At 36.9% G+C, this 21,698-nt stretch overlaps 1 long non-coding RNA gene and 1 other non-coding gene across 3 annotated transcripts in view; one reads left to right on the top strand and one right to left on the bottom strand.

Annotated features, from left to right (window-relative positions):
* Positions 1-21,698, bottom strand: part of LOC123236760 — a 78,154-nt gene that overhangs the window by 9,568 nt on the left and 46,888 nt on the right. For both annotated transcript variants that reach the window (XR_006505435.1, XR_006505434.1), the window contains one exon: positions 14,996-15,083. This is a non-coding gene — a long non-coding RNA (uncharacterized LOC123236760). The remainder of the gene's footprint in view (positions 1-14,995; positions 15,084-21,698) is intronic.
* LOC123238296 lies at positions 21,000-21,106 on the top strand. Its single transcript, XR_006505499.1, has one exon. It is a non-coding gene; the product is annotated as a U6 spliceosomal RNA (small nuclear RNA).

The raw sequence follows: 21,698 nt of genomic DNA, 5'->3' as shown, positions 1-21,698 counted from the left end.
ACACTCAAAGCACTGACTTAGTTTGCACAAATGCCTCAATCATACATGAAGAACAACAATCTGAAAGCCGTTCTACACAAGACCTCAGGAGTGGCAGTGAAGAATAAACACTAAGCCAACAACGTCAATGACAAATGCAAAAACGCAAAAATTTCATAAGAAGAAAATTTTGTGGCAACACAAAATTTCATCACACAATACTACACAATCACACGCTGGTTCATGATCCAGGGCAACTCTACAAGGAAATCAATGTCAGACAAGACAGATATCCAGCAAAGATGAAGGTGAGATGAGATTCCAGAGACACCAGGACATCAGGACATCAGGAATGGTGCAAGGACAACACAAGAGACATGTCACAAAGACTACACAAAGATCTGAACTGTTGAAACATCTATTTGACTTGGACAACTTCATTGGAAGAATCACAGAGGAAACAAGATCAGTTGAATAAGATTAGGTTTGAATGGTGTGAAGTTTACACATTCAGACACAAATCAAAGAGAAATTAGCACATGCACACACTAGAATGCATGCATCTGAACACTAGCTGATGGACAGAACGATTCTGAAGGAAGAAGGTGAGTGTGAACCAAGTAGAACATGCTAAGTCATAGTTTCAACACATAGACACAATAAAGTCACATCACATGTACATAGTGTAAATAGGTGTAAATAAGTTTGAGTACAAAGTACATTGGCCATATTAAACAAGAGAATTCAGATTCCTTGATAGGCCAAACAGTACTCACACTCTTTCATTGGAACATCACATAGAAAACTTTGTACATATGTATTAATTTGGTACTAGCACATAAAAAATGATTAGCTTACTAACCAGAGGGAGAGCATAGAAAGGGAAGTTCAATTTTAGTTAGCAAAGAGACAGTGTAAAATAGTTATGAATGTTTAAATAGAATAACCAATAAGAAATGTTGGGCAGACATTGGATAGTGTAGGTTAGTTAGAAATGTCACTAATTAACTAATACACTAATATAGATTAAGAACTTATACTCTAATCTTCCTAATAATTGATTAGGGATTAGAAGTTTAAAAATGTTAGAAATGTGTGTTAGAAATGTGCATTTAAAAATTTAGTATTACAAAGCAATAAGATGGTTTGTTGCAGGAATGCAATTGATTAGAATAAGTAAGAACAAGCTACATAGATAGACATTGTTATATTTGCGACAGTTTATTATATGTTATATATCCATGTTCAGTGTAAACTCTGCAAGCCATTGTATTCAAACTCCACACTTTCTTAGAAAAAAATCTTTCCCATCCTTTGTCCTTAGCATAGATAAGCATAGATAGATCAGGACAATAGATTATATAGGACTTATTATTTTGGGAAGGGTAGATAGAGGGATAGGAATACATAAGTGTAGTTTAGCATAGTGTAGAGATCTATTGATGAACATAATCAACAGGAAAATTTCCAGGTTGAAGTTTTCAGAAAACAAAACAGCATTATTGTTGAAATTATTATCTAGGACAAGATGGATATCACTTTGAATGACAGGACCAACAGTTGGGAACCTTGGAATGTCCCCAGGTGCCATGAGCCAAGGACAAAAAGCAATTGGCCCCAGCCTATAAATACCCCAAATGACAAGACAAGCAGGCTCAGATTGGAGCAGGGACTTGGGAAGGTGTGAGGTGAAGGGTGAAGGGCAGGCCTGAAACCTGTATCCTGTTATTCTACTGAGGGACCTAGAGAGCAATCACCATCATTGTTAACAGAGCTGAGAGGGTTTACTGATATCATCAATCAACATCATGAAATAGCCTTCCCTAATGTTATGTTGGTAATAACAGAAATATTGGGGAAGCAGATAGGCCAAGGCTAGAAGTCTCCAGGACACTCTCCTCCCCCACTGACAGGCTTAAGTGTGTAGGGAGGGGGTTAGGCACTCCTTGCTCTCAAACCCCTCCCCCAAGCAGTTGGTTTCAGTTGGAAATGGAGACAGGGCTGGAGTTCTTCAAGCCAAGATCCAGCAGAGGCTAATCTTTAATGATGTTCCCTTTCTTTAACTAATATTACCCACAGGTCTGATTGAGGATTGAGTAGTAGCTAGTTATCCTAATGTTGAGGACTGAGACGGGATTTGTCTTCTTCAGTTGGCAACTGATAAGAATCAAGCTTAATGGCAACAGAGAGCAATGAGTATCCTCAAATAATTCCCAGGCACAGATATTGAAGACAAAGCTTATATTGGTAATGGAAGGAAAGGGGAAGGCAAGAGGGAGTATTTAGGATTTGGATAAGTAATGGAAAGCCCTGACCTGTCAGATTGAAGCTGCCCCTCCCACCCCAAGAGGGAGTGGCAGATCCTTAGCTAAACTTGTTCTCTAAGCTAATAGTAATTATTTCTAATCTCTATATTACTAAATAATTGTTATATTCATGCTGATAAGGTCTAATCCTACCAGACAGGCTAACTCCTCAGTAGAAACCACAATGGCTTTTGCCACAGTGGCCCCTCAGGTGAACCCCCAAGTCAGGAGCAGCAATCAGGTTTGGTCAAAGTTTAAGAAAGTAAGGTAGACCAATCAGGAGACACCAGCTATGTTTTTAGATTGCATTATCGAAGCTGCTTAAATTTACTTGGGCCTAAATGTCCTGGAAGGTACCACCATTGAGCATGTTAAGCGTTTATTTGTGAAAACTGCTGTTCCCCAGGTAAGGAAGTTTTTCAATGAGAATTATTCAGAATGGGAACTTCTTAGCCTGGATGAACTAAAATAAAAGGCTACCTATGTTTTTGCTCAGGAGAAGGACAAAGAGAATGATGAAAAGGATGCAGTGATTAAGAGCCTCAGGAAACAACTTAGAGAGACAAATAGAAGGGCAAATGAGAAGGAAAACAGTGAGATGAAAGCAGTGGAAACATTGAGGGCATCTGAAAAGAAAAATAGTTCTTATAACTATAAAAATAATGCTAATGTAAACACAAGATATCAAAGACCACAATCATGTTATGTGTGTGGCCAAGTTGTACATTTTTCCAGAGAATGCAGGTTTAGAAGAAGATATTATGGGCAGAGGTACAATGATAATAATGAATTTAACTGGTTTAATAATAATTGGATATAGGGGAAATAATTGGAATAATGGATTTAATAATGGAAATAGCCAGCAAAACGTGTTCCAATGCCAAAATGCTTACTGCCAGGGTAGGCTCGTAATATGGCAACAATGCATGATTATATAAAGGCTGGAAAATTACCTAAGTGCAGCCACATTGTCCAGAATGTTAATCATGGTAATCTAAATGGAGGGTCAGCTTCATTATGAAGGTGTGCCTGAAATTCAGAAGTAATTACTCAAGGTAATGGGAGTAAAGTGAATATTGATGAAATTGTATGTGTTAAAGATATTGATAATGATAATGTAATTGTGGATAATGGAAATGGTGCACTTTGTGTTAATTATGATTTAATTGGTGATAATAAGAATTTAATTAATAATGGTGATGAGTTGATCAGTGTTAATGTTAATTTAAATGGAATCAATGATAGTTTAATAAATGTGAATGATAAATTGAAGAGAATTAATGATAATTTGAATGGTACTAATGTTAAATTATCTGAATGAAATACTGGTAATGGTGTAAATTATAATTTAACCAATGTTAATGGTAATTTACCCACTGATAGTAGTAATTTAACGAGTGTTTGTGATAATTTCACTAAAATTGATCCTGGTTTATATGGTGTTAATAATAATTTGATTAGTGTTGTAAATACTTGTGAGAAAAAGAAAAATAGTCTTGTAAAAGGCATTGGAAGTTCTAGTAATTGTGTAATTAAGAAGAATAATGGAAATTGTGATTTAATTAAAGATAATGTGATTGTAAATAAGAATAATGATACCTAAAGGTACAAAATCCTAGGAAAAGTCTGTAATTCAAGACGATGTTAACTTGGATGGATAGGAAATAGCTGAGCTTTGTTCTGATGTTACTGTTTTAGCTCCTGTGTGGGAAACTGTCCAACTTCCCAATAGCACAGAACCCTACCTGTCTCTAACTATTGGAGACCAGATTTATGATCTTCTCATTGATATTGGAGCGAATAAATCAGTTTTATAAAGTTTTCCTGAGACTTGTAGAGTTGTTGGTACAATGGATGTAGTTGGTGCTATAGGCATAACTCAGAAAGTAGCTAAATTGCAACCAATTTAGGACCCCTTTCCGTGGAACAAGCATTTTTGTGTGTTCCAGAATGTCCAATGAATCTTTTAGGAAGTGATTTGCTGTGTAAATTACGGGCTACTATCCAATGTGCTGAATCTGGTGATATTTCTTTACATCTCCCAGAGGAATCTTTGAAGGCCTTTCCATTGCTTTTCTTAGATTCCAACAGTAGAGAGGATGACTTAGGTACTATCTATCCAATACCTGAGGATATACCTAAGGATTTGTGGTAAAGATCATCGATAGATGTTGGGTTGTTGAAATCAGTTACTCCAGTCAGGGTGAGGACAAAGGAAGGACCAGTTCCTTGTGTGCCTCAATATCCCTTGACTAAGGGGGCAATAGATGGTATATGACCAATTATCGAGTCCCTAATCCAACAAGGGATAATAATACCATGCTTTTCTGAGTACAATACACAAATTTTGCCTAAAAAGAAGCCAAAATTAGGAAAAATGACTGACCTGTTTATTGATTTAATCAAGATCTAAGAGAGGTAAATGATTATGTCATCAAAACTCATCCAGTTGTTCCAAGTCCAGCTGCTATAATTTCTTCCATTCCAAGTCAAACTAGATATTTCACTGTGGTAGATTTATGTTCTGCGTTTTTCTCAATACCAATTCACAAGGATTCTCAAAAGATCTTTGCTTTCACTTGGGAGAAAACTCAGTGAATGTGGACTCGTCTTCCACAGGGATTTATAGACTCACCTAGCCAGTTCTATCAAATTCTAAATCAAGATCTAAAAATGATTAAGTTTAAAGAGAGAAAATTGGTGTATTTTGTAGATGATATTTTTTAGCATCCCCAAATGCTAAAATCCCCAGGAGCTACAGTTGTCTCAGGAACCAAGTTGTAAGGGGTTTGCTTGAAGCACTGTCCTCTTCTCTTGTTCTTTCCTTAAATGCCACACCACACAGGATCCCAGGGGAAAACAGGATGCAAGGTGTCCTTTGCTCTGAGGTCTCCCAGGCTGGCAACAGTTTTTGCCTACCACTAATGGAGTCCACACACACAGAACACAGATAGACTTCCTCCTCCTTCATTCCAACCTGGAATTCCCAGCTCCAGCTCCTTCCTGCTAGGTACTTCCTAATCAATATATAATCAATACCTAATAACTAGCCAATCTAATCTTACTCATAACAATAGAGAAGGTCATTTTGGTGCACAAGCTGTTGTAGATTCTATCAAGAGACAATGGGTTGCTCCTGGAATAAGTACTACTGCAAATAAGATCTTTAATAGTTGTTCAGTCTGCCAAAAGTCCAAGGAAAGTGAATTCATAAAGAAAGGTTTGGGTGGTAGGCCTTTAGCATAATGTCCATTTGAGAATTTACAGATTGATCATATCTGTATGCCTAAAGCTGGAAGATACAAGTATTGTCTTGTGATAGTTGATAGACTAAGAGGACTAAAGCTTTTCCATCAAATACTAACACAGCTAGTTTTGTGGTGAAAGTGTTACTCAAGGAAATTTTGCCTAGATTTGGTGTACTCTCAATGATAGTTTTCGATAAGGGATCTCATTTTATTCAGGATATCCTTAGAAGAGTCTATGAGAATCTACGAATAACACCTAAATATCATGTTCCTTATCACTCACAGAGTTCAGATCAGGTGGAGTGTATGAATAGGGAACTCAAGACTATGGTTGGGAAATTCTGTGCTGAAACTCATCTCAAATGGCCAGAGATTCTTCCCATAGCTTTGTTTTACCTACGTATGAGACCAAGAGCAGATCTACATATATCATCGTATGAGATGCTCTTTGGCTATGCTCCACTAAAAGCAAAAACTTGTAAGGCTGTTTATGCACCACTCTTAGGAGGTGATTGCCAAATTACTTCATATTTGAGTGTTTTACAGCAGAGGCTGAGAGAATTACAAGACATGGGAGTATTAATTCAATCTGGTCCATTAGATTATTCTCTTCATACAGGTGATATAGTCTATCTGAAATATTTTGCCAAAACATGGGCAACATAACAAAATTGGGTAGGTCCTTATACAGTTGTATTAGTTTCACCATCTTTTGTGAAAGTTTTAGGTAGAGAATGGTGGTATCATTATTCTCATATTAAATTATTAGCACCTGGTATAGGCACTGAAAATATAGAAATTATTAATAATGAAGAGATATTCAGTAATTTGAGATATTCAGTCAATTAGAGTCTACAGTTAGAAAGTTCAGTAAGGAGAGGACCATTCCAGCAGAAGTGGACATTCAGATGGAAGAGGACATGGATGAAGAGGATTCAGGATTCAGGATTTATGGACTTTGTATTAAGACTGATGAACTTATGAATTGAACTGATAAAAACTTTATTTTCAAGGATTTTCTTAAAGAAGAGGATTAATCATGGATAATTTGGATTAAGTGGTTTGAAAGTATTTTGGGTAATGTAAATAGTATCACTACATACTCATATGCATCCAACATTGCCCATAAAACTATCAAGAATTTCAATGAAGAAAAAGAGAAGCGGAGAAAAAGGAGAGAAGAGAAGGTTTTCTTGAGGAATGGAACATCATAAGAAGAAAGGAGATCTGAAGGAGATCTGGAGTTTTGATAGGTATTGTTAGGGGGTGAAAGTGAAGGGAGGAAGGTAGGAGGATAGGATGGATGGAAGAAAGGAGAGAGGAAGGTAGAGGAAGGGAAAGGAAGGTAACTATCACAGCCCCCGCAGGGGGAAATTAACCAGAGCCCTTCAGGGGCTCCAATAAATGATCAGAGAGCAACTTTAGGGTTTTGAATAGCTAGGTTTTATTTATATTAGGAAAGGGAAGGTCTAGGGAAAACTAGGAGGTAGGAAGAAAGGGAAAAAGGTGCCAAGAGAGAGATCAGTGTCTCAGGGTAGAGAGCAGAGCTTCCAGCATAGAGAGAGAAAAGGTGCCAAACTTTCTCTTTTATACTTTCCCTGACACCTCTCACAAAGGAAGTGGGAGTTCTCAGGGGAAGTTATAGCAGAGAGAGTCCTGGGAGTTGTAGTCTCCCAGGGCTTACAACAATTTCAAATGACACAGTATCATACATCCAAGAGTAACATGTTGTAACACAATATAGCAAAGTGACAACATAACAAATCAGATACAAACAACACAAACACATTAGGATACATTGTATTCCTCATGGAATGAAACAATGTATAATTACTAACAAATTAGAATTAGCTATAGGATAAATAACTACTAACAAAGAATAGTTAGTTACTAACAAAAATTAGCTAGTTACTAACAAAAATTAGCTAGTTATTTAGATAGAGTTAGCTAGACTAATGCTGGGTGGCTCAGTGGATTGAGAGCCAGGCCTAGAGACTGGAGGTTCTAGGTTCAAGTCCGGTCTCGGACACTTCCAGCTGTGTGACCTTGGGCAAGTCACTTGACCCCTATTGCCCACCCTTACCACTCCTGGGCCAAGGATGGTCCCTAGCCTGGATGAAAAAGGAGGAGGGTTGGGTGTGGGGCTAGCAACCCCACCCTGTAAAAACTACATCTGCTAAAGAAACTGCAACCTAAAATAGGGGCAGCTGGGCTAGCTCAGTGGATTGAGAGCCTGGCCTAGAGACAAAAGGTCCTAGGTTCAAATCCGGGCTCAAACACTTTCCAGCTGGGTGACCCTGAGCGACTGTGTGACCCATTGCCTACTGGTTGTGGCCCTATGCTCCTAGAATGGAGTCCCAGGATTAAAAAAAAAAAAAAAAGGCTAGACTAATATACTAATACCATAGGGATAGTTTAGAATAGTTTAGTGAAGCTGCAATAGTATTAGATTAGGTTGGAGGATAAGATAAGGTACTAATGTACATTAAAGTGCAAACACAACAAATATAACAAAATTGCATTACATGAAGAACATATAACATACTACAGAACACATATCACAAAATATTGAGACAGAAATAAGTGTAATAAATAAGTGTGAATAGTTTCTGTATATAGTAAATTATATTACAGTGTAAATATTATACATATGTAAAGGGTGTACATATGTATATGTGATATGTATATACTATGTGTACATATATGTATATCATGTACATATATGTTGTGTATGTGTCATATGTGTGTCGTATGTATATATGTGTTGTTATATTAAAGGAGGTCACTAACTCTATTTGATGTATATGAAGATGATGTATATAGAGAGATGATAAGATGGTACTTCTCCTTTATAACCAGGCAGGATCCTTTAGGTCAAAGTGATTTATCCCTTCAGGACCCACCTGGGGTTAATTGATAGTATTAAATTGGGCTCTTCAGCTGGGATAACATTGGTAATCTGACTGCGTTGGCTCCCTTCCCAAATAAACTTTGGAAACCAATTCAGGAAGGTACTTTAAACTTTAAATATATTGGGTAAGAAGGATAATGGTAAAGGATTGAGGTATTAGGAGACCCTACTTTAAATTGATACTAATGATTCTCTAACTGCAGGCAAATGAAGGAATCAAGATGATAGCTTCTCTCTGGTACAGCCTGGCCAGGGCTAAACCAGAGTAGGCAAACTGCTGTGAAATCTTCAGCTTCTTCTTCTATAGATCTTAAGCCTTATCAGTTGAGATATATCCACCCTTTCCACCCTCTTCCTCTTCTCCTGGATCCTTCCTGGGCCCTGGGAAGCCTAGATAGCTAAGGTGATGAAACTCCTAATATCTAGGGGCAGTAGACACAGAGATGGTGGTCAAGTACAGATTGATAACGGTATAGGAAACACAGGAGTAGCTTGCAGGGCAGTGTTTGCAAGTCTCTATCTCCAAAGACCAGGATCCACACTGATCTCTAGCCTCAGGGACAGGTAAAAGACCCCAGAACCTCTGCCAGGGTTCTCAACTGCCTCCTCCTGAGTTCCGCATGCCTCTCTGGGAACATTCTATCCAACTGACTTATCTGTCAATCAAAAGTGAACTTCAAGCTCCCAGAGATTCAATATAACAGTGTAAATGTAAATTCTGTGAATAATTTGATATAATTGAGTTGCAAACATTTAAATGTAATTTGCATAAGTGAGTTTAATGTTTTTTTTGGTAATTTTGATGTAAAAACTTATGCAATGTTGTGATAAAATGTATTTTCCAAAATCATTTACAATTATTAGCTAGTAGAATATTTCTGTATTAGAATAGGAGTTGTGTTTGATATTTGTTTTTACTTTTGGGTTGATATTTCATATTTGCTGTTGATTTTATTAATTTTGTTGAAAATTTGCATTATTACTTGTTGCTTTGTGCTTTGAACTATGTAACTGTTCAAAGTATTTATCCCTTTACCTTTCCTTGTTAAAATCCCTAGTGTAGGGTAGAGTAGGATAGTGTTAGATAAGAGTAGAGTTAGTGTAGGTTGTTTGTTATTTTGGTTAGAATTTTAGTTTAGTCTGTAGTGCACAAATACCAAAATATTGTTAATTATGGCTTTGTGCAAAGGGGGGAACTTTTGTAAGATAAATTAAAATGCTTAAGATTAGTTAGCTGTGAGGCTTAGCAAGCAGGGCTAGAGAATTCTAAATGGAATGGGGAAGCAGGAAGTTGTGTTTCTCTCTCTGAGATGGACTCCATGGTGGCTGGGGACAACTTGTAACTGACCCCCTGGGAGACCTCAGTGGAAGTGGAGTTTGTATCCTCATATCCTGATATCCAAAAGGAGGAAAATCATTTGCCTGTGGGAGATTAGGTTGAGAGTATAAAACCTAACCTGAGTTGCTGGTCAGCTCAGGTTGGTTTAGCTCCCTGACTTACCCAACTGAAGGAGTACTGGCTGAAAACCTGGGAAAGCTGTATCATCATTGGATGTTGACAGGACTCAGCAGTGAGGATCACACTTTCATTCGGGATCTCCATTGGGCCCTGCCCTGCTATAGTTTTTAATTAAGTGTAGATAAGTTCATTCCATGACCCTGAGGATTCTCCATAGATGGGTAGAATAGAACCCCCCTTTTCCTTTCTTTCAGACTATAATTCATTGGATTAAACCCTGTTTATAAAACCTATAGCAAGTCTACTCACTTGCTAGTTTCACAGACTCCCTGACTGGGTGGATGAGTGAGACAGTTAAGACCCAACAGTGACTCTTGTCAACTGCTATTCCCCAAACTGCCAAACCCAGTTTCCCTAACTTGTTTGGTCCCAGACTTTTGTCCATTCCTGTCTCCAACTCACCTTTCTGAACACAGATAAATATGTTAACCCCAGTTTTTACCTTAAGACTATTGAGTTCTTGGAATGATCCCAGTTTTCCAAAAGAAGATGATATGTCAAAGAAGGAAGCAATGAGATTGTGTAAAGCATGGGCAGTAAAATCCTTTAGCTGGCAAAGATTTGGTTCTTTTGACGTTAAAGTTTTGAAAGAACTAAAACTGACCATTGGACATAAAAATTCTAAAGAATTCTCCTATTGGCTCCTTTGGGCACACCTTCTTGACAATTCAACCAAAGCTACTAACCTTGAAAATAACTTAGTAGGCTTTGAAAACCCTGAAAAACTGCCTTCATTGTCCTCTAGCCAGGAGGTTATTCCTTCTTTAGATCCAGACCATTCTGACTTGACTCCTTCAATTCCTTCTCCTAAACTATTAGTTAAATCTAGCCAGAAAGACACCCTGTCATCTTCCCACCTTGCATATGAAGAGCCTCCTCCCCCTTCTCTTGATCCAGAACAGGACTTGACTTCTTTGGCTCCTCCCTCATAAGACTGTGCTCACCTCTCACACCTTCCAATTCCTTTCTTCCAAATCCACCTCTCTACCCTACCTTGCCATATGACTCCTGCTCTACCTGCACCCAGTCTCTGCTTTGCCCTGCCCATTTTCTCTCTTATCTTACCCAATTTCTCCCTCCCTGCTACCCAATCTCCACAACTTCCCTTCTCTCCACTCTCCCCTCCTCTCTTCCCTGCTCTCCTTCTCCTGATCCTCCTTTCCCACACAAATCCCTCCCATCCCACCCACTCTCCTCTTCTCTTTCCCACCCTCAATCAGCCTTCCTTTGCCCTCACTATAATCAACCCCTCCCAGCCTACCTAGCACCTACCTCTCCATTCTACCCCTACACTTGCTCAATCCCCCTTAGACCTTCCTCTGCAACTCTTGATCATCCTCTCCCTCCCAATCCAATCTCTCCTCCCTCTTTCCCCATCCACTCAACACCTACCCAAACAATAAGTTGGACTCCTGTAATCATAAACAACTCAAATACAGTCCTGTTCCCTCTAAGGAATGTTACTACTTATGATAAATGAGGGAATTTAGTAGATATTAATTAAACATCATACATCTTTTTCTCCACAAGATACTGAAAGCTCAAGCAAAATACCCCTTCTTTTGAGGATGAACCCATAGTAGTACCCAAAAAGTTTGAAAGCACAGAATTTACAATCTGTATGAGGGTGAATATTGATGATAGGGTGGTGTGTATCTACACTCCCCCCTTGTTAGCTTTCAATGGACCAATATAACTAGCTCTTCACCCCCATCCTTGGGTAGACATTAATGACTTGCTCCCTGCCCTGCTATTGGAAAGAGAAAGGAGCAAAGTCCTTTCTCTTATCAACCAGGCTCAGGGAAAGGGTGCAATTCATTAGCCAATTGAAAACCTAAATTGGGAGCTGAATTCAGCTAAAGATACATATACATCTATGTCAGGCGAGAATGCATTACTAAAAGGAATGAGAGCTTGTTCTGACAGGTCTAGTAATTGTACTATATTTGAACACTTGAAACAAGGTATAAATGAGAAACCATCTCAGTTCATGGATAGAGTTGGTGAACTAGGATACAAATATCTTGATCTAGATCTTTTTAGGGGAAAAGATGTTTGGCACATTAGAATACATTTTGTAAATAACGGCTCTAGAGTTGTAAAGTAATATTTTATGACAAATTGACCCGAGTGGTCCATTATGGATATTGATACATTAAAGAGGGTAGCAATGTATGTCTTTGATGACCTTGAAAAGGAAGACAGACAGGAAGTTGAATTAGTGGAGAGATTAAAGAAGGAAAAAGCTGAAATCAGAGGAGAAATTAAGGAGAGAAATAGTTGAATTAAAGGAATAATAAAAGAAAGATCTAGAAGACAGACAGAAGTCATAACACTTTTAAAGGAACACAAGAGGCAACCAATGACTTGTTTGGAGTTTTTTTGGGGGGGAGAAAGTTCATGTGGCTATGGCCTGTAGAAATAAGAACCAAGGAAATAGGAAAAGAAGCAGCTTGAGAAATAATAGTAGCAATAAGAATAGATCCTCTAAAATTATCAGTGATTGTAATAGGGTAAATTATAACTTAGACCATAGTGTGCCATTCTAAGGAATCTGTTATGACTGTAAGGTACCTCAGAGAAATGGTCAGAAGGACAATTTGGCACTGTGCCTAAAGGGCTACAAAACTTTATACCCTTTGATCCTGTGATACCACTTGCTTAGGACTGTATCCCAAGGATATAATACAAGAGAGGAAAGGAGCTATTTGCAAAAATATTTGTAGCATCTCTTTTTGTGGTGGCAAAGAACTGGAAATTGAGGGGATGTCCATCAAATGGGAAATAGTTGAAGAAATTGTGGTATATGTTGGTGATGGAATACTATTGTACTGTAAGAAATGGTGAGCAGGACTTTTTCAGAAAGAGCTGGAAAGGCCTACATGAACTGATTCAGAGTGAAATAAGCAGAACCGGGAGAACACTATACAAAATAATAGCAATATTGTATGATGATCAACTGTGAAGGACAACTACAGGACTTATGACAAAGAATGCTATCTACCTCCAGTAAAAGAATTGTTGGAGTTGGATGCAAATCAAAGTATACTGTCTTCTGCCTTAGTTTATTTATGGTTTTATTTTGGGGTTTGGGTTTTATGAATATTCTCTTACAACAGTAGTCAGTATGGAAGTATGCTTTGTTTTTGATAATACATGTTTAAGAACCCAAATCAAATTGCTTACTATATCTGAGAGGAGGGAGGAAAGGAAGGGAAGGAGACAATTTGGATTTTCTAATTTTGGAAATGTATGTTGAAAGTTGTCATATGTAATTGGTAAAATAAAATATCTGAATAAAAAATTGTTTCTACATATAATTGAAAAAAATTCAATTTAAAAAATGACAAAAGAAAAAAAAATCCTGACCCAAGACAGTTTCTATTAGGCATTGGAATATGCGTCATTTTCAGAGACATTTAACTGTGCAAGAAAATTCTGTACTCTGAATTTTAGGTACAAGCCTCCTGGAAATGAATTTTATTAATCCTTCTTAATTCCCATAAATTAAAAGTTCTTAATTTAGGATACATACATTTTTAAAGTGCATTTTGGTAACTATTTTGATATAATGAGGTTTTTTTTGTGATTCTATGTATTTCATTTTATGTATTTAAAAAGGCTATTCTCAGAAGGGGTCAGCCAGAGGGATCCATGACACAAAAAAGGTTGTGTACTCCAACTTTAATGATAGTCCTTCTCTGCTGATCAAAGGTAAATTCAAGAGATGCTTCCATTTAATGAAGTAATCAAGAGACTTGTTCATTCTCTTTTTCTAATTCATTAGTTCTCAGTTAATGGTTCACAATCCCTTACGGGCTTGTAATGTTCATCCAAGGGATTTGTGATTTTTAAAATTCTATAATGGCACCTTAAGCAGTAAATTATCGCCCAATTATATTGTAAATGTTCTTTTCTTGGATAACAACAAGCATATGCATGTTAGTAGTGTTTTAAAGAAAGAGAGAGTCCTATGGTCCTAGGGAGGTATGGATACCAGTGAGGTGGATGTATCTCTGTATTCTCCCTAGGTGCTGGTGATGGGGGAACACTGACCCAATCACCCTTTCTAGTTGTTATAATTTCCCCTTTCAATAACTGTTGCCCAGGGAAGGAACTGAAAGGTTAGGTGGATGGGTAACCTTTTCAGGTCCAACCTGGGGTTGGATCATTTATTAATATTGGGCTCTGATTAGCCTTGGATCATGTTTGTTATCTGATTGCATTTGCTCCCTCCCCAAGGGTCATGATTTAAAGACTACTCAGGAAGGTACTTATTAAACACTCTTTATCTATGATCTAAATCAGGGAAAGGATAATTAGGATAAGGATTGGGGATTGGAGACCCTGTCGATCTAGCATCTATAATCTATAATCACTCAGGGCTGGAGGCTACTGACTTAGTAGAATTTGGAGCTTTTGTTCTTCACAACCCCTCTTGGTCAGCCTGGCCAATGCCCAACCAGAGAGTGACTGCCCTTGATGCAGCTGTGTTGGTGATTTTCTCTCAGCTTTCTTATTATCAATGTTAGGTGATATACTAGCTCTCATAGCCTTCAGGAAATATTCAGATCCTACCAACCCTCTTCTTCTTCAGACCTCCCAGCCTCCTTTCACCACCCAGGGACCCAGAGGCCAAAAGAGCTAGGAAGATTCAGAGACCTAAAGATCTAAGGGACAAAAGTCCAAATCAGAGACCCCCTCCAGGTGGCTGTTAGGGGTATTTATACTCCCAGGCCAACTGACTGCCCCTGGCTCATGGCATCTGGGAACATTCCAAATTCTCCAACTGCCTCACTTGTCAATCAAGGTGACATCCAACATTTCTCAGGATTTGAATATAACAGTAGTCAAAACTGTCATGCTAAGGTATACAATGATTTTGGTGTTTGCACAGCAATTATATCAAACTCTGCGTGCTTCCAAGTACAACATTTTCTTAAAATTTCTTAGCTTGTCATCCAGTTGTTTCAGACTATTCCAAAGGTCAGACATTGAAGTGTAAACCAGTTCCTAAGAGATGATCACTTACTCTCATTTGTGTTCCATATATTGCATCAGACCAGTTCCTTTGTTCTCTCTTTCCCTGTAATCATACGTCATTGGCTATGTAATCACAGCTGTATAAACACAAAAATGGTACAAATTTAGCAATCTTAGAGCACAAATGTCAGACTATTTGAAAACCAAGATGACTGGGCATTTACTTTAAACAACATCTTGAAACTATCATGGACCATTGCAAATATTCTGCAGAAACAAACTTTATATTGGCTCTCTTTGCAGTATGGTATAAAGGCTATTTTCTTATTTAAACTTAATCTCTGCATATTTTACTATTCTTCTTTATGAAGGATTTTCAAATGAACTGCTTGGTCACTTTGGTCCATCATTAAGAAAATCTTCTGAGTGTTGCCAATGGTAGAAGAGGAGAAAATCACATCTAAAGACATTCTTTTCCTCCAAAGCTTAGCTTACATATAAATGTTATTGAAAATGATGCAATATATTTTAAATGTTTTTTTAATTATTTTTTAAATTTAGAATATTTTTCCATGGTTACATGGTTTCATGTTCTTTCCCTCTCCCAACACCCCTACCCCATACCTGATGTGCAATTTAATTGTGTTTTAAATATGCTTATCACTCGATTCATCGGGCATCATTATCCAGTAGGAAAGTAGATATTTTATACTGTAATGAGATGTTCATTTTTGAAAATGGTTAGTTAGCTAAATTTTTAAAAAATATTTATTTCCCACCCAAAGATCCAAACTTTCAGAAGTCTTAAGGACTTAATATTTGACAAAAACTGCTGGTAAAAATGGAAAAGTGTGACAAAAACTAGATATAGGTCAACATCTCATGCCAGATTTGAACTCAAGTTTTCCTGATTCCAGACCCAGGAATATTTCCAGTGTGCCACTTAACTGTCTCTAGGGTAAATGTAGGGGGTAAAAGAAGGGTAAAAACTGGTGATCAGAGATGGGAAAGGGTGGAGGGGAAGGAGAGTAGAAGCAAATTGCCTTTAATTATTCGGCACAAATATTCTCATGACTTTTATATTTGTGAAGATGAGGAGAATGAGAAAAATGGAGAAATAATTATAAGAGTTTACGATGCAATAATCATAAGTGAATGTGAATGGGTTGAACTCATAAGACAGAAGAGAGTTATAGGAAAGTAGATTAGAAAGTAGAATCCAATAATATACTATTAAAAAAATCCCTATTGAAACAAAAAGATTCACATAGTTAAAATGAAAGGTTATAAAAAAAAACTAGGGGTAGCAATCATGAGCTCAAAGCTAAAACAAAAATAGATTTGATTAAAAGAGATAAGGAAGGCAGTTACATCCTGATAAAAGTTAATATAGACTAATTTTTACATCAATATTCATTAAGGAAGTAGGTCTGTAAATTTCTTTCTCAATTTTTGACCTTGCTGTCTTAAGGATCAGCAGGATAAAGAAAGGAAAGAGACAGTGATTTTTTAAAGCATTCCCCTGTCAATTTAAGAGGCAAGAGAGCATAAAGATTTCTTAGTGGAGCAGAGCTGACAGAAATCTGTGTGCCAGAGCTGAAGATTCTGTTTCCAGTTGGCTGTTGAAGCTTTTTGCCTTTGGATCTTGAGAGAGGAGGAGGTCTGTCTCTGAGGCAAGGGGCTGCTACTGGCAGTTTACTACTGAAAGTTGGAGGATAAAAGCTGATTCAAGGAAGTCAAGGGTGGTGGCTGATGATTTATTAGCATAGATAGGTAGTTAGTGAATCAATTTTAGGTAGTGTAGGTAACCCCCCTAAGATTCTTTGGGTAAAACTATACTTGTGGGAGACCTCAACCTAGCCCTATCAGAACTAGATAAACCTAACCAAAAAATAAATTAGATAGAAGTAAAGGAAGTGAATGAAATTTTAGAAAAGATAGATTTAGTAGATCTCTGGCGAAAATTGAATGGGGATAAAAATGAATAAATCTTATTTTTTTCCAGGAGCATATTGTACATACACAAAAATTGACTAGGGCATAAAACCTTCACAACCAAATTCAGAAAAGTAGAAATATTGAATGTAACTTTTTCAGATCTTAATGCAATAAAATTCATAATGAATAATGGTTTATAGAAAGGCAAATTAAATTAATTAGAAACTAAATAATCTCATTCTTCAAAACAGGTACGTCAAAGGACAAATCACAGAAACAATCATTGACTTCATTAAAGAGAATGAAAATGGGAATATAACATATTAGAATTGATGGAATATAGATTGAATTGCCTGCCAGCATCAGGAGAGGGAAGGGCAGGGAGCCAGGAAGTTAAGTTCAATCATATTACTTAGGGAAACTTGGGTGAAATTTGTTATAGTATGTAATCAGTAATAAATAAGTAAATATTTTAAAAATCTTATGGGGTACAGCCAAAGCAGTACTTAGGGGAAAATTTATATTCCTGAGTATCAATAAAAAGAGAAAAAGTAGAATAAATAATTTATGTATATAATTAAAAAAAACTTGAAAAAGAACGAATAAAAAAATCCACAACTAAAGCTAAATTGGAAATACTAAAAATCAAAGGAGAAATTTATAAAATTGGAAGCAAAAGAACTATTGAGCTAATGAATTAGCCTAAGAGTCGGGTCTATGAAAAAAACACAAATAAAATAGATAATGCCTTGGTTAATTTGATTTTAAAAGGGAAAGAATAGAATCAAATTATCATATCAAAAATAAAAAGGATGATTTCTCTTCCAAAGAAGAGGAAATTAAAGCAATCATTAGGAGCTATTTTGTCCAATTATATGACAATAAATCTCATAATCTAGGTGAAGTAGATGAATAAAATAATTTCCAAAAATATAAATTGCCTAGATTAACAAAAAAGGAAATAGAATACTTAAATGTTCTCAGAAAAAGAAATTGAACAAGCTAGCAATGAACTCCCTAAGAAAAATCACCAGGGCCAGATGGATTCACAAGTGAATTCTATCAAATACTAAAGAACAATTAATCCCAATACTATACAAACTATTTGGCAAAATAATCAAAGAAAGATTCCTACTGAAATAATAGGTGAGGTTTGGGGATTGAATTGGATGTGATTTAGGCCAGTAACCTGGGTTCTGGGAAGGTCACCCAAGCACAGGGCTGGCAGGGCCAGACACTGAGATGACACACCCACCCACCAAGATGATATATAAAAGTTGCTTTAATTTTAACAAGAGAAAGGTCAGAAGGTAATTGGATACTTAATGTAAAAGTTCCTACTAAAACCCACAAGATCTAAATGTCCTGTCACCAGGAGGCTTCTTGGAATCAGCTATACCGAGCTCACCTATCTATCTAGGGACCCAGACCCTATTATAAATATCCTACACTAAACCAAAAAACATGCCCCCCCCTCCTTTTGTTGGTAATGGAGGTAGTTAAGCAGCTAGGCAGGACAGGACCCAAAAAGGGGTTTGGGATCCAAAAGGACCCCAACCAAATTCTCACAGACAAATGGCTCAGTTATACAGGATCACTCAGGAAGCTCAATAGATGCTTCCATCAGGTAACAGGGAAGTAGGTAGGATGGAGAAGTCCAGATATATCACAGCCAGCAAAGGAAGGTATCCAGTCTCTCTTCAGGTAAAGAGAGAATGCATCCCCAGCACAAGGCCATCTGACTCTCCCCAGTAGAATTTTAGAATTCTTTACTCTGCTTTCTCATGGCTTTGCCTTGTGCAAACACCCACTTAACTTTACTTATAATACTACCAAATTCTTTTTATGATACGAATATCATGCTGATATTTAAGCCAGAGAGGCCAAAAATGGAGAAAGAAAATTACAGAAAAACTTCCTTAATGAATATTGATGCAAAAATCTTAAATAGAATACTAGCAAAGAGACAACAGCAATATGTCACAAAGTTTATTCACTAGGACCAGGTTGGATTTATACCAGGAATGAAAGACTGGTATAATCTGAGGAAAAGAATTGGAAATTAAGGGGTTGCCCATCAATTGGAGAATGGCTGAGCACATTTTGGTATAGGATAGTGATGTAATACTATTGTGCTGTTAGGCATGATGAACAGGATAATTTCAGAAAGGGCTGGGAAGACCTACATGAACTGATGCAGAGTGAAATAAGCAGAATTAGGAGAACATTGTACACAATAATAGCAATATTGTGGGATGATCAAATGTGATAGATTTAGCTGTTATTGGCAATACAATAATCCAGGATAATTCTGAGACACAAAAAAGAATGCTATCCACCTCCAAAGAAAGAACTGTTGGATTAAAGGACTTATTAGTATTAATTAACCCATAGGGCTAAAGAGGATCATTTGGAGTAATTGGGATCTTAGCAGCTAAGGACAGGGTAAAGGATAGTGGGTAATGTTTTTTTAAGGCTAGACAGAATCTGGGGAAGGGTGCCTATTGGAATTCTGGGTAGCCTGAGTCAGTTGGTTTTCCAACTGCCAACTGACTTCTGGAGGTTTTTTTCTCTAGGAGAAGTGCTGGTGTTTCTGTTTCCTGGAACACTGACATAACCCAGTGGCAGGTGAAGTAGGAGAACAGGTTAGAGTTTCTGGAATAATTTTATGGATGAAATCAACAGAAAAGAGGAGAGAGACTGGTTTTCCTTTGTGTGACTTCTGAGAGGGCCAAGCCATTTTACAACCTGCTTAGGCCAAAAACCCTAGCTAGGCCCTGAAGGGCTGGCAATGGGCAGAGAGAGTGAATAACTGAACTGATTTAAATCTGAAAGAGATCTAAGGAGGCATTAATTTACTTATATATAACAGAGAAGATTAGTAATTAGCATAACTTATTTAGTATAGACCCCACATTTCTAGTGAAAGTTTTAAGGAGGCTTGAGTTTCTCCAGCAAGAAGCAAATTCTTGCGAACTAGAAGGGAGTGGGTAAAAATTTAGATCTCCTTTTAGACCAGGGAATCAATCCTAATTCTCAACCTTTGTTACCTTTCCTTACCTTTCCTCAAACCTTTTCGAATATTTATTAAATAGATGGTTTTTACATGTCTCTCCAGCCGTTATCCTTGTGTAGGTTTAATTTAGTTACAAGGAACTTCAGTAGCCACAAGCTATTAGGCACCTGCCCAATCTATTACAAGCAGTAGAAGATACTGTATCCAATCTCACCTCCTTTCTTAACATTCTTATATTAATATTCCTGACTTTTCCAATTTACAACATTCTTATTTGCAACATTTTTGGTGACAGATTACACTTAATACAATTATTGGCAATATAATGATCCAGGAAAATTCTGAGGCTTACAAAAAAGAACACTATCCACCTCCAGAGAAAGAATTGTTGGAGTCAGAATGCAGATGACAGCATATGATTTTTCAATCATTTATTTGGGTTTATGTTTTGGGGTTTCAGTTTTATAAGATTACTCTCAAAATGAACAATAAGGAAATGTGTTTTGTATGATATAATACATGTATTACCTAAATTGAATCACCTCCCAACAGTGGGAGGGAAAAGGGAAGAGAGGGAGGTAAGTTTGATCATGTAACTTAGGAAAACTTACGTGGAAATTTGTTATAAAATGTATTAAAGTGAGAGGTGAATTTATTATACACCATAGCTTTTAATGCAGAGGTATCAATCATGAGGCAACTTGGTGTTGTAGTGGACAGAGCACCAGGATTAGAGTCAGAAAGACTCATCTTCGTGAATTCAAATGTGACATTAGACAATAACTGTGAGACCCAGGTTAAGTCACTTAACACTATTCTCCTCAGTTTCCTTACCTTTAAAATGATCTGGGAAAGGAAATGAAAAATCACTCTAGTAGCTCTGAACAGGAAAACCCCAAATGGATTTACAAAGAGTTGGAAGCAACTAAAAAATGACTGAACTGAAGTAATCATGATATCAGATAGTAAAGCTATGCATGTTTGAAAGAAAGAAATAGAGAAGCTACATTTTGCTTTAAAATACAATAGATAATAAAATTATATCAATATTTAAGGTATATAAAATAGAGTAGTATTTAAATATATAAATATAAACTGAGTGCTCGCTTCGGCAGCACATATACTAAAATTGGAACGATACAGAGAAGATTAGCATGGCCCCTGCGCAAGGATGACACGCAAATTCGTGAAGCGTTCCATATTTTAAAAATAAATAAATAAATAAATAAACGTAAACTGAATTGTAGTTTGAAACAGATAGCATAACTAATGGTTGGGAATATTAATATAGCCATTTCAAACCTAGAGAAATCTAACAACAATAACAAAGCCATAAGGAAGTTACAGATCTGACAGAATTTTGGAAAGGTTAAATATGGTAGCACTCTGGCAATTATTGAATAGAAATTGAAAAGAATATAAATCATTGTTTTTTCATGACACCCTTTTTATACTGAGCCATTTTATTTTTTTAAATTGTAATATATTTTATTTTCCCCTTAATTACATGTAAAAGCAATTTTTAACATTCTTTTAAAAATTTGAGTCCTAAATTCTCTTCCTCACTCTAGAGGAGTAAACATGTCCTGAAATGGTACCTCTCCATATAGAAAATGCCAGGGAGCTCTTCTGGAAAACTGTGATGACATGCAAGGGAAAAATTTTGTAAAAAAAGACTGTGGAACACTCATAGACATTTTGTAGCTGGTTTTGGTTGACCAGCTATGTTAGGGAAGCTCTTAGGCTGTGGAGGCATTCCCAAAGTCCTGTCAGTTTTAGTTATTTAAAAAAAAAAAGA

The sequence above is a fragment of the Gracilinanus agilis genome, chromosome 2 (genome assembly GCF_016433145.1).
Source record: "Gracilinanus agilis isolate LMUSP501 chromosome 2, AgileGrace, whole genome shotgun sequence".
Lineage (NCBI taxonomy): Eukaryota > Metazoa > Chordata > Mammalia > Didelphimorphia > Didelphidae > Gracilinanus > Gracilinanus agilis.
The sequence above is the reverse complement of the archived record's forward strand: the minus strand, read 5'-3'. Positions and strand labels throughout refer to the sequence as shown.